General features: G+C 32.5%; 1 pseudogene; it reads left to right on the top strand.

Annotated features, from left to right (window-relative positions):
- The first annotated feature begins 1,715 nt into the window (after nt 1-1,715).
- LOC103841101 lies at nt 1,716-2,697 on the top strand (annotated as a pseudogene).
- The last annotated feature ends 10,197 nt before the right edge of the window (nt 2,698-12,894 follow it).

The raw sequence follows: 12,894 nt of genomic DNA on the forward strand, positions 1-12,894 counted from the left end.
TGGTCTTTGTTCTTCTTTGATCACAACCTGAAAAAACTCTGGGAAACGAATCAGCAGGTTTAAGTTTTCATCCTTTGTCTAAAGATTATTAATCCTTTCTACTTAACCATGTTGGCGGAATAACAAGAGTATTTTCCACATAACGCACACCATAGATAGATAGCAACTTCCATAAGCAATTACACGTAGAAGCACAGTGACACTGGTTTGGTTATTGTTGGTGGACAGATGGAGATGCAGCCATATGTATGTACAAGGAAAATTCTCTCTATTTTCTATTTAGCTTGCCTGTTGTATTACTATTTACCAATAGAGTATTCTTGTGGTTTTAGAATCACATGGACCCATTTGAGGAACTTGACATGACAGAAAAAATTGCAGAGCAACACAAGGAGAAGTGCTACTGAGAAACGGGTACGAAAGATGTGCAATTAGTATATCATGATCGCCTTTGTAGACTACCTCTAATAGTACTTTAGACGTTTTGGTTACACATTTTGTCTAGAACTCAAGATAAAGAAAGAAACTCACAGTTGTTCATTTTCCACTGTGCATAAGAGTTGTGTTTGGACTGTTTAGTAGTGTGACTTTAAGCTTTCTTTCAGGCCTCTGAAGATTCTGGAGTTGATAACTTACGTCACTTTTCTGTTTATTTATTCGCTGGCCGAACTGGTGTTCTTCGGTTGAGTAAAAAAACTGATGTTAGTTATTTCTCCTTTCTGCTCACTTCTTTCACTACATATAGTTCAAATAGATTCTTACCTGCTATAGATTTGGTGGTCAGATTGATATATTATTTTCTTATTTCTCTCTTCTAGGATGTTGAAGCTCACACCTCAGATGCGCCAAAATTAATTTCCCAACACAATTACAAGGTTTGACGTGCATTCTATAAATAGCCGTCACCCAGGAGAGGTAAAGCTAACTCGTTCTCCATTGATCACTGAGATATGTAGTTAACTTGTTCTGGTTGTCTTTTAAAAAGATTTATGTTGCACTATCAAACTTAATTTTTCAAAAGTTTTGAAATATGAAATATGTTGTGGGTTGAAGTTTGAATGCAGAGAATTTAGAGAATTAATTCTTGGGGTTATGCCCCATCACTGGGTAAGTCTTATGCCTCCTATGACGTGCTTCGTAATCTAACATGCTTTATAAAGAACTGTTCAAAGTACTTTGATGTCTCTGTATCAGGACCGGCGGGAAGATACATTGTTGAAGCTTGCTCATTTCAGACGACACAAGAGGAAAATATTAAAGAAGCAAGCTTGGAAGGCTACGATCTCACATACCTCAGGAACACACACCAGCTGGAATAGACTTATTGAGAAAGATTCCAAAATTGACCGGGAAGGCTGTGCGCTATGATGGCTCATCAACACCCAATAAGGTGAAGCTCTTATAAAACATAATGTTCCCAACTGAAAATACCCATATTGTTTATGATAGAAAACCACATGTTGCTGCAGGGCATTCAATACATATTAACCATAACTAACTACACTAAGCTTTGGTGGGTTCCTACTGTTGTCATGGCTCATCAAAAAAAAGGAATTAAAGCTATTCATTTGTCCACTGGTCGAATTCTTTGCAAGGTAGTTGTTCCTTCACATCATTAACAAGCTTAATATATCACGAACCCGTTTATTATATGTTAACTTCATGTCTTCAGCTTCATCTACTTGAAGGTGGGCTTCATGCGGACATAAACGGAGATGGTGTACTCGATCATGTCCAGGTACATAATAGACACCACTGCCGATTTCGCTTTCACTAGCTTATATAATGGATCTTCAGTTCTTACGACCATATATTCTCTGTGCCCACCTTAAGCGGTCGTAGGCAGTGTTGGATAGAGAATTATAGTTAGCGGATCAATGGAAGTGTTGAAGCCTCGCTGGGCAGTGGCAACCTCAGGCGTTCCCGTCCGAGAGCAGCTCTTCAACGTCTCTATCTGTCATCACACCGCCTTCAACTCCATGCACTACAGAGAGCATTCACGAAACTTTGTTGATACAAGCGATACCTCTTCTTTGGAGATTTCAACTCCCATCCTCATTCCCAGGAGAGGAAGTCACGGCGATGTAATCTTCTTGAGAAAACGTGGAGAGGTGACATCATACACGTCTGATGTGCACGGCCGCCGCGAGCCCCTTTGGCAATGGCAGCTTTAGAAAAAAGCAACATGGTCGCATCACCCGTCTCCATCTGGTTTAACTGAATCAGGGACGGGGGTCCCGACCCTGAAGCCGTTCTTGCTGCGCATTCATGATAACCATCCTATGATCCTTGCGGGAGGAGATCAAGCGGCAGTGATCTTATCTCTAGGAGGAAGCGTATTGGCTTCTATCGACTTACCGTTCCAGCCAACACATGCAGTCATCGCTGATGACTTCTCAAACGATGGATTAACGGATGTCATTGTGATGACATCAAATGGGATTTATGGGTTCGTTCAGACCAGACAGCCCAGAGCTCTGTTTTTGAGTTCGTTGGTGGGATATCTCTTAGTAGTTATGACAGTTATTTTCATTGCTCAGCACTTAAACTCCATTGAAGTTAAGCATCGATCTTCTACTAGCTTTTGACAAAAAAAACCTTAGAGCATAATTAATGCGGGTCTTTATGGTGAGGTTCTTAGCATAATAGAAGAAACGTCTTTTAGCTTTTAACTAAGAAAAACTAAGAAACGTTTTTTAAAAACTAAGAGATATAAAAGATGGTTTTTAGTTTTTCTTAGTTAAAAGTTAAGTGACGTTTTTTATACTATGCTAAGAACTCCACCCTAAGAAACCCGCATGACTTTGATTTCTCTCTACGGTGGTTGAACTGGTCCCAATAGCAGTGACACTTCACCCACACCGGTTTTGGTAAACCGGTCAGATCGTTGTAATTTTATTATACTTTGTAGAATTTAAAGTAAAAATGGTAGAGGCGAAACAGCGAATGTACGTGGGACTTTATTTGTTTTTCAGTTTTGATGTTTTAATTGAATTTTCATTTTGACATTTAAGAGGTTTTGAAATGAAAAACAAAATCTGTTTAAAGAAAAAAAAGATGGAAAGTACTTTTTTATTTCATCGATTCATCGTACATTTCGTTTTTTTTTTCTAAAGAAAAAAGTTAAAGTAGATAAATAGGTTTAGCTCGCCAGTAATAATTGATGGAGCGATGTGATTTACAGTAGTTGAGTTTTGGACCACGCTAGATAGTGGTGATAATATAGTATAACCTCAATTCTCAAATGGGAATGTGGGAAGCATGAATGGCGTAATGATTTTACTTATATAATGTGCAAAAAGCCTTCGTTTTACAGCAAGATAATAAAAGGCGTGCATTTACACAATAACTTATTTTGGGTCGATGCTATTTACCCTGTTGACGTGCTTACACTTTCTTTTTCTTTTTTGCAAAAGCGTGCTTACACTTTCTTTCTTTTTATTATTGGCTAAACAGTGTACCACAGTAAATTGATCGACCAAAAAAAATTACTGGAAGACAATCGGTATTTATATTTCCTTCGTAATTGGTTTTTTTTACAACAAAAAACTATTATATTAATCAAATTTGAAGTGATCTACGTAACCAAACCAAAATAAAACAACTAATAAAGCATAATTTTCTATGGAAGGATCTCGCAGTCCTAACTAAAAAATCAGAAATCTAGTTTTGCATTTGTGGAATATGAATGATCTTGAAGTCCGAAAAGCATATTTGCAGAATCTCTATTTTTTCCGGTTCTGTTGCAAAACTTGGCCAAACTTTAGGTTTCTTAATCATGGCGATCAAATCCTTGTAATTCATCCCAAAGCTCTGGCATGTTAAATGTTGAAGTATTAAATCATTACATATTAGAAACATATCTCTTTTTAACAACAAATATGATTTTATTAATCATATGAGACCAAGTAATCCTCATGAAGAAGAGATTCCATACAAGCAGGAATGTAGTAGTACGATAAGAGATCTACATTCGAAAGTAAAACTTCAACGAAACTATTATTATCAATTTATCATGACCGGATTTGAGATTTTGGAGGTTACAGATATTTGTTATAAAATTTAATAAAAATATCATAATTTGAAAACCTATATCCATGTATATATTTTTTTGTGAAAGTGCGATCCAAAACAAATACATTGAGTTGTGTTTAGATTCAGCTCTTTTTTTTTTGATAATTTTGGTGTGATTCCAAAGACATTTTAGGTCTAATGACTAATCACCAAGAGGTCCATAGAATCCTGGTTTTCTTGCCATTTAAGACGTCAACAGGTGGTTAAGGGGAATCGAACCCCCGGAAATTCCAGCTGAAACTCCTTTACCACCAGACCAAAACCACATGGATAGTTTAGATTCAGCTCTCGTCAGCAGCTTTCTTGTTTTTCGTGTTCGTCGAGCTTACTTCTGCTTCATCAAAACTAGGGGTGGGCGTTCGGATACCCGTTTGGGTTTGGATCGGTTATTTCGGATTTTCAGGTATTTCGGTATAGAGGTGTAGAATCCGTTCGGGTATTTCTATACTTCGGGTCGGGTTCGGGTATTTTTAGTTCGGATTCGGTTATTTCGGATCGGGTTCGGATATTTAGATTTTGAATAAAAAAATAAAATTTTCATTTCTCAAATTTATTGTATTTAAAAATATAACTTTCACTTAACTAATTATTTATTTTTTAATAGATTGAATGGTTAATAAATTTGGACATAATATTTAAAAACTATAAAAGCAATAATTTAATTTTTTTTTTTAATTTTGAATGTAACTTTTTGTTAATTTTTGAAATAAAAACTTGACAAGCATTTTAAGTGAGTAGCAAATCATATTTTACGTAACTGTATGTATATCATATGAACTTAAAGTATGTGTAGTATCAATATAAATATTTTATATAAAATGAGAGATGTAAACTAGAAATATAAGGTTAATTATACATATGTTCGATTATCTTCGGATATCCATTCGGGTTCGGGTATTATCCGTTCGGGTTCGGATATCCAATCTCTTCTAATTCAATACCCGTTCGGGTATTTTGCTATTTCGGTTTGGATTTCGGTTTGGGTTTTTCGGATCGGGTTTTGATGCCACTTCGGATATCGGGTAAAGTGCCCACCCCTAATCAAAACGTTTGTTGCCATTATGTATTGATATTTTTTTGTGCGCCTCTAATTAATCCAGGAATAAAGTGATTGTCACTTTCAAATATCATTTTGCTATATCTTCTTATCCAGTACTGTTCTTATATATCCATGAATGTTGCATATTGCCGTTATGAATGTATCTTATCATTATCTACTACAATAATATTCCTATACTTGTAGTTTAAACAACAAACAAAAGTGTATACCCTATGAATTTAATATTATACAGGTAGACGATTTAATATGAAACAATTACAAATGGCGATTTAACCCAAAATATATACAACATCAGTTTACAACAAAACGAATTTCATGCGAAATATATCTCATATGCTTTTCGTTTCAAACCCAAGTTTTTTTTTTTTTTGGTAAAAGTTTCAAACCCAAGTTAAAGAGTAAATACGTATATTTCTTGTGCAAGTCTCTTTCTTTTGGTAAAAAAGGCAAACGACCTCAATATTTAGAGAGCTGTAAACACGTTAGGTGTGAAAGAATGAAAATGCAAATACAGAGACTTAATTAGGAACGTAGAAGGTGACGGGAAAAGCATATTTCTAATAAAAGCATGCAAAGAGGTTCACGAGGTTGCTTAATATGGGCACTACTCTATTTTCATTCTCCCTTTTAGCCCCTTTTCCCTTTCATTTATTCATGAACTTTAATATATTTTCCTATATCAAACTGATCAATTGTCGGAAAAAACCCTCAGTTATAGATCGAGAGTATAGTTATAACGAAATCATCCAATCTACTCCACTCCTACATTTTATTAAATACTAATTAGCCTCCAATCTGTTAACTTATCAACGTTTGTATGCATGCGCATTGTATGAAAAAAAATGTCTTGAGACGTTAGTTATTGGGCTTATTTGCTGAATAGCCAAAAAAAAAAGTGAAATTAGATTTTTAAAGAGAGAGTAGAGAGAGATAGGGAAAGAAAGTAGGAGAGGGGGTGTTTTTAGTTAGTTAGTGAATTTTGTTTTTTTTTGTGTCTACTGGATGCAATTTCCCTTAGTTATTTTGGTCATCTAAGTTCATAAAATCTTCTAAAGTCTAAACCATTTTCTCCCATGCATATACCATACGTACTATAACACTTAGTCTAACTGAAGAAGAAAAACAATCGTAGAGTCTGTGGTCAGGGATACATAGATAAATAACATTCATGTGTATGATTTGTATATCCCTAATTTTTCTTTTTCCCTAGTAAAATTTTTAGCTAGGGTTTTGTAATTCCTTAGAAGGTACAATAATAGAATAGTGGAAAAATTAATGGTCCTTTGTTGCAGCCTGTATATATGATTTTCAACTTTGATCCACACCCTTGGTTTCTAGTGTGGGGACTTCTTATCAACCATCATCAGACCGGGCGATTTGATCCACTTGTTGCCATCTTTTCTACATTCTATGGTCCAGCTTCTTCAGGTCGAGCTTACTGGTGGGTTTAACTCTGTTGACCAAACTAATTTCGTTTAGTTTGTCTCCGTCTTTTCTAATATGGACGAGTAACCATCACTGTTAAGCGTGTATATGTGTACAAGTACAACATGTACCCATCCTCGAGATACTCAAACAACAAGATGCAAACAAACAACCGTAAATGCTCTACAATTTTGGGTTTCAATTTCAATCATGACTATAATATAGGATATGATATCTATATTCATTATGCTATCTGGATCGTTAAAAATAACGGTTTACAAATATTGATCAAGACATGCATCTTGATCGGATATGATGTATGTGTTTATATTGACATAAGAAATATATAGTATGTGTGTGTCTCTGTGTGTATGTGTTTGAGATGTCATTGATCATCTAACTATATATTATTGGTATGAGAAAATAGTGTTATGGATCCATTTGCCACAATTTTGAGAATCGAAATTTACATATATATATGTAAATAATGATATACTTAAAGCGAATTATTCTTGGGTTCAACTTCTAATGTGAACCTAGAAGTTCACTACTAGAGGTTCACTACTACAATAATAGCCAATAAAAAATTTGTCAGTCATATTATGTTTTTGAAATAAAAATGATAAAAACAAATAAAAATATAGTAGTGAATGTATAAAAAGAGAATTTTTTTAACGTTATTAACGCTGTTAGCAAAACCCTAAATCATAAATACTAAACTCTAAAAATTAAACCTTTAGGTAAATCATAGACACTTGGATAAATCATAAACCATTGGATAAATCATAAACCATGCAGTTCAGGGTCTAGGGTTTTACTGACCGCGTTTAGGGTTTAATGTTCAAAATTTAGAGTTTAGGGTTTTGCTGAACGTCAAAATTTTTGTCTTTTCTGGTAATTAATGTTATTTTATGATTATTGTTTATCTTTTTCCGTAAACAAAAGATGAGTTGACAAATTTTTATTGATTATTGTATCTACTCAATAGTTTATCAGTTCACTAAATTTTAGTCATTTAGCTATGTTTTTCTAATAACTATGTAGTCATTTGGCCAGTTTGGCTTGGATTTCGGTCCAAGTGGTTTACATGGTGCATCGTAATAGATGATTGATTCACTCCTTGATATTAGTCAGAAGGTATTTCAAATTCGGATTAGGCAGTGTGGTAACCAGTCCACTCTGTAGTACTAAATGCATTCCTCCTGAGGCCGACCGGATCATCCGATAGGGTTCATCAAAAAAGAAAAAGACTTTAACTGATTGGAGGTGATGATAAGTTGGGTCTAGTAATGAATGGTTGAAAAATCACGATACCTTAGACCAATAACAAGCTAATGAGTTTTTTGTTATTGGTTAAAGAGAAGCTGATAATTAAGTTGTATCTAATGAAACGTAAAATCAAATGACAAAGCGTATCTAACGAGTATACGTGTATGCATGTGCATGACATGGTAAGAAGCCATGCTTGAAACCTTCAGGACCCACAAAAACTCTATTGGTTTTATACCTTTTATTTCTTAAATGAAGAAAATATAAAGTATCTATACATATAGATACCCGTATGCGAATGTATGTATCTATACGAAGTGGGTCCAACGAAAACACAATCCATGTGAAGAAGTTTCAGCTTCTGATTAGATATGGAATTGAAAGGAAAGCGAAAGAGAGAGAAGACAGAGGAACAGAACATAACAGAAACTAACCAAGTTTGCAAATTTACATTCCTCTCTCTCTCTCTCTCTCTCTCTCTCTCTCTCTCTCTCTCTCTCTCTCTCTCTCTCTCTCCTCTCTCTCTCTCTCTCTCTCTCTCTCTCTCTCTCTCTCTCTCTCTCTCTCTCTCTCTCTCTCTCTCTCTCTCTCTCTCTCTCCTCTCTCTCTCGCTCTCTCTCTCTCTCTCTCTCTCTCTCTCTCTCCTCTCTCTCTCTCTCTCTCTCTCTCTCTCTCTATCTCTCTCTCTCTCTCTCTCTCTCTCTCTCTCTCTGTACAATAACTACTCTTGCACCAAAGAGAATGTAGGAAAACGAAAAGCTTTTTCTATATATTGGCTTTTGCATTGGAAAGAAAACATAAAATAAAGTAACCACCTATATTTTCTTATTTTGCTTCTTTGGTTCTAAAATTATAAGAAAAATGTGTGGAATTATTATATTTAAACAGCAAATGGATGTGAGGGAGCAATAAATGATATGACAGTGAAAGCATGGCTCATTGTAGAAACACTGTTATCTCCCTATCTCTGTAAGAAAGATCTGTTAAGTAGCAGTGAAGAGAGGCCACCAAACACTATACTCCAAAATCTCTCTCTACACTTAAATAAATGCTTCACATAAGAATATATAGTGTAAATTTTCTTTTGGTAAAATAATGTGCATTGTTATTTAGAAATATGCTGGTATCTTGGTTTCAACGAACAACTATTTCGTTGATTGGAATAATACGTTGAGTAACCTAAACCCTAAATTAGATTCACGAAAATTCCACAATTCTTGAATAACTTTTATTCTGGCGAGTAGAGGCATATAGTTGATTGTGGTTAATGTCGTCATGGATGCACATACGTATACTTGTGAGAATTAATTTTAGGAAATTAAGAATTAAAAGAACATAAAAGGAGGTAGACAAGTTACACAACACAGGGCTCGAGAAGAGACAAGACTCTGTGGCTTCTAACCTTTTTCTGGGGACTCACTCTTCTTATCATTCACTCCCTCTCTTTTTCCCCTCCACGTCAACTCTGATTCCCATCCTTCTCTATTAAATAAGGAAATAAGTCTAATTTAGTTTGTCCATTTTTATTTACTACTACTAGTAGTATAATGCCTTGTTCCAAACTACGCTAGGCGCTAGTCGGACGGTAACTCCGGGCCTAGCGCGTAACGAGAAAATCGGAGAATATGCGGGGATTAATCGGGGCCTAGTTTTAGAGCTTAGATATATATATATATATATATATTAGATATTTTAAGTATAACCATTAGATCTTTGATAGTTCAGTGGTTAGTGGTCCTTACTTATATATATAATGCATCCGGGTTCAAACCAGAGAGTTTGCTTTTAATTGGTTTTTATCTTTAAAGCATTAATGAGGGTAAAATAGTCATTTCATATTCATCTTCTTCCTCATGTGCCTGCGACCCTAACCTTAATAATGGCTGCCGTTTTATTTTTTTCTGTTATTTTCATTGTTTTCTTCCGTTTTCTTTTGTATTTATAGGTAGAATAGACAGATCTACTTCGATTTCTAAGTCTAACTGAACAAAATCTGGAGTTTTTTTTAAATCCCAATTTTTTGTTCGATAAAGAGCAAATCGCGGCGGACAGAGGCCGACGAGCGAATTTCCGGCGACTATGCGGTCCTGTGCGCCGCGTTTTTGAAATATAGTCTAATTCATCAGTTTCTTGAAAGATAATTTTATTAACTCCGGTTTATTTTACAAAAAAAAATAGTTTTTCTCCATTTTAAATATATTTCATTGATTAATATTAACAATTTGTAAGCTTTTAAGAATATTAATTAGAATATTGAATTGATAAAATATTATCGATTGATAATTATTAAAATGTATAATAAAAATAAATAGTACTCTATCTTTTACTAGACATATTTATTATATTTTAATATGTATAACTACAAAAATGAACGGAACGAGCTGTTCCTTTATTGTAAAAATGGCTTCAAATCTATGTTAATTCAAATAGTAAAATGTCTATTGTGCATTAACTAACTCTTTCATTTTCTTTCTTGTATTTAACATATGTGCATGCAGGGATAGGCACCTTACCCGATATCTGAAGCTGCACCCGAACCCGATCCGAAAAACTTGAACTGAAATCCGAACCGAAGTAGCAAAATATCCGAACGCGTATTAAATTAGGAGAGATTGGATATCCAAAACCGAACGAGTAATATCCAAATCCGAATGGATATCCGAAGATAACCGAATATATGTATAATTAATCTTATATTTCTAGTCTACATCTCTCATTTTATATAAAATATTTATATTGATACTACACATACTTTAAGTTCATATGATATACACACAATTAAGAAAAAAAATGATTGGCTACTCACTTAAAATACATGTCAAAATTTTTATTTCAAGAATTAACAAAAAGTTAAATCCAAAATTTAAGAATAATAACCAAATTATTGTTTTTTTAGTTTAAAATGTTATGTCCAAATCTATTAACCATTCAATCCATTAAAATAAAAAAAATTAGTTAAGGGAATTATATTTTTAAATACAAGAAATTTGAGAAATGAAAAATCTAATATATTTTTTTCAAAATCTAACTAGCGGAACCCGATCCGAAATAACCGAATCCGAACTAAAAATATCTGACCCCGACTCGAAGTTCAAAAATACTCGAACGGGTTCTACACCTCTATACCAAAATACCCAAAAATTTAAAAATACTCGATCCGAACCCGAACGGGTACCCGAATGCCCATCCCTATATGCATTTATCCAATTTGTTTTTTAATCAAACTCTGCGTTCAAAATTCAAACTAACATAACCAATTCATAATAATTTAGTAGTCTAAACATTCTTTCTGGAATTGAAGAATAATCAAATATTTATAACACGACTTAAATTAGGTTTTTCAGTATAAACGAATTACTAGGATAAGACCTGCGCTTTGCGCAAGGTATAAATTTATATGAAAATTATTTAAAAAATATCGTATGGAAAATGAAATTTATATTATTGATCAAATTAATATTTTGGCCCTTAAACAATTTTTAATTTTTTTTGTTAATTACATAGTTTTTTACTAATGAATTGATCCCATTTTTTAAAATATTGTAGGTCAAAAATTATTTATCGCATAAAAACCTAACGTTTAGGCCGAAGAATCTCAAGCCTACTATTTTGTTATAATGAAACTATGTCCTCGGTTTTATATCATGATTTAGCAATTTAAAAGTTAATGATGGTTATGAGAAGTTTACGTTCACGTGCCAATCCTATCTATCTTTGATATTTTTCTCTTTTTTTGTGTCATTTTGGTTATTGCTCGATATAAATATTGATTTTTGAGTTTATTTTCATTTCTTTTTTTATTTTGGCCTGATATTTAGAAATCAAATAACCGCTCTTGTTTATTCGTAATCATTTTAGGATAAATAAATTAAAACAATCAATATTATCTATTGTATATGATATATAATTAAATTTATCTATACATAAACACCTATTAAAATAAAATTATTTATTTATATGATTTTATTATCGTTGTATCTTACTATAGAAAAAAAATTTAAACATTGATCCCAAAAGTTTATGTGAGATTTTTAACAGTTTTAGTAATTTATACTCGTTTTGAAAAATTCAAAATACAACATATACAAAAAAAATCTAAATTTTTAATATATGATTAATGTAATTGTGTAATTTATTTTAATAATAAAGAGTTAACTAAAAATTATAGAAAGTATACAGATTATTAGCAAATCTTCATTATTTAAAATCATCAACTACTATATATATCATAATCACATTAGGTAATTTCGTAGGTTTTATTTAATGAAATAATATATAATAAATTTTAATTTGATAAATGAATGGTCTATAATAGACATACTATATAATATAACATTCCCTAATAATTTAGTTTTGAACTAACAAAATTCTCAATTTATTTTCAAGCCACCACGTAAACAAATTAACATTCTGATTATGTAACAACTCAGCATGATATTTTTCTACAAACTACATGTTCTAAACTTTTTAAATGTTTTTCTATAAATATATATATGATGTTAAACCATTAATCATTAATTTTTAACATAATAATTTTAACAGTTTTAGTAATTTTGTCGTTTTAAAAAAAATCAAAATATAACATATACGAAAAAATCTATATTTTAATTTTATAGCTAATTTGATTGTTTAATTTATTTTAATAATATAAAATTAAGCAAAAACGATAGATGAGATATAAATTGTTATCAAATCTTTATTATTAGAATCATTAATTGTCATATATATATATTAGTCATATTTGGTAATTCCGTAGCTTTTATTTAAGAAAAGAAAAAAAAATAGTAAAAGTGTACACTTTAGTTAATTTTATGATTAGTTTAATAAAAAATATAATATATACTTAATTGGACCAACATATTTTCAAAGGATTCTGAATTTCATTCTGGTGATGACACGTGGCTACACTTTAAATGTTATAATGTTTCTCAATTAATATATAAGGGATATGTATCCAACTTCTATGAGTCACATGCATTATTCTGGAATTTGGTCTGGAGTACTATTGTATAATGTGGACTTAAGACAGGTGTATTTAAATGCTCCATGCATTTAAAAATTATTTT

The sequence above is a fragment of the Brassica rapa genome, chromosome A09 (genome assembly GCF_000309985.2).
Source record: "Brassica rapa cultivar Chiifu-401-42 chromosome A09, CAAS_Brap_v3.01, whole genome shotgun sequence".
Classification (NCBI taxonomy): Eukaryota; Viridiplantae; Streptophyta; class Magnoliopsida; order Brassicales; family Brassicaceae; genus Brassica; species Brassica rapa.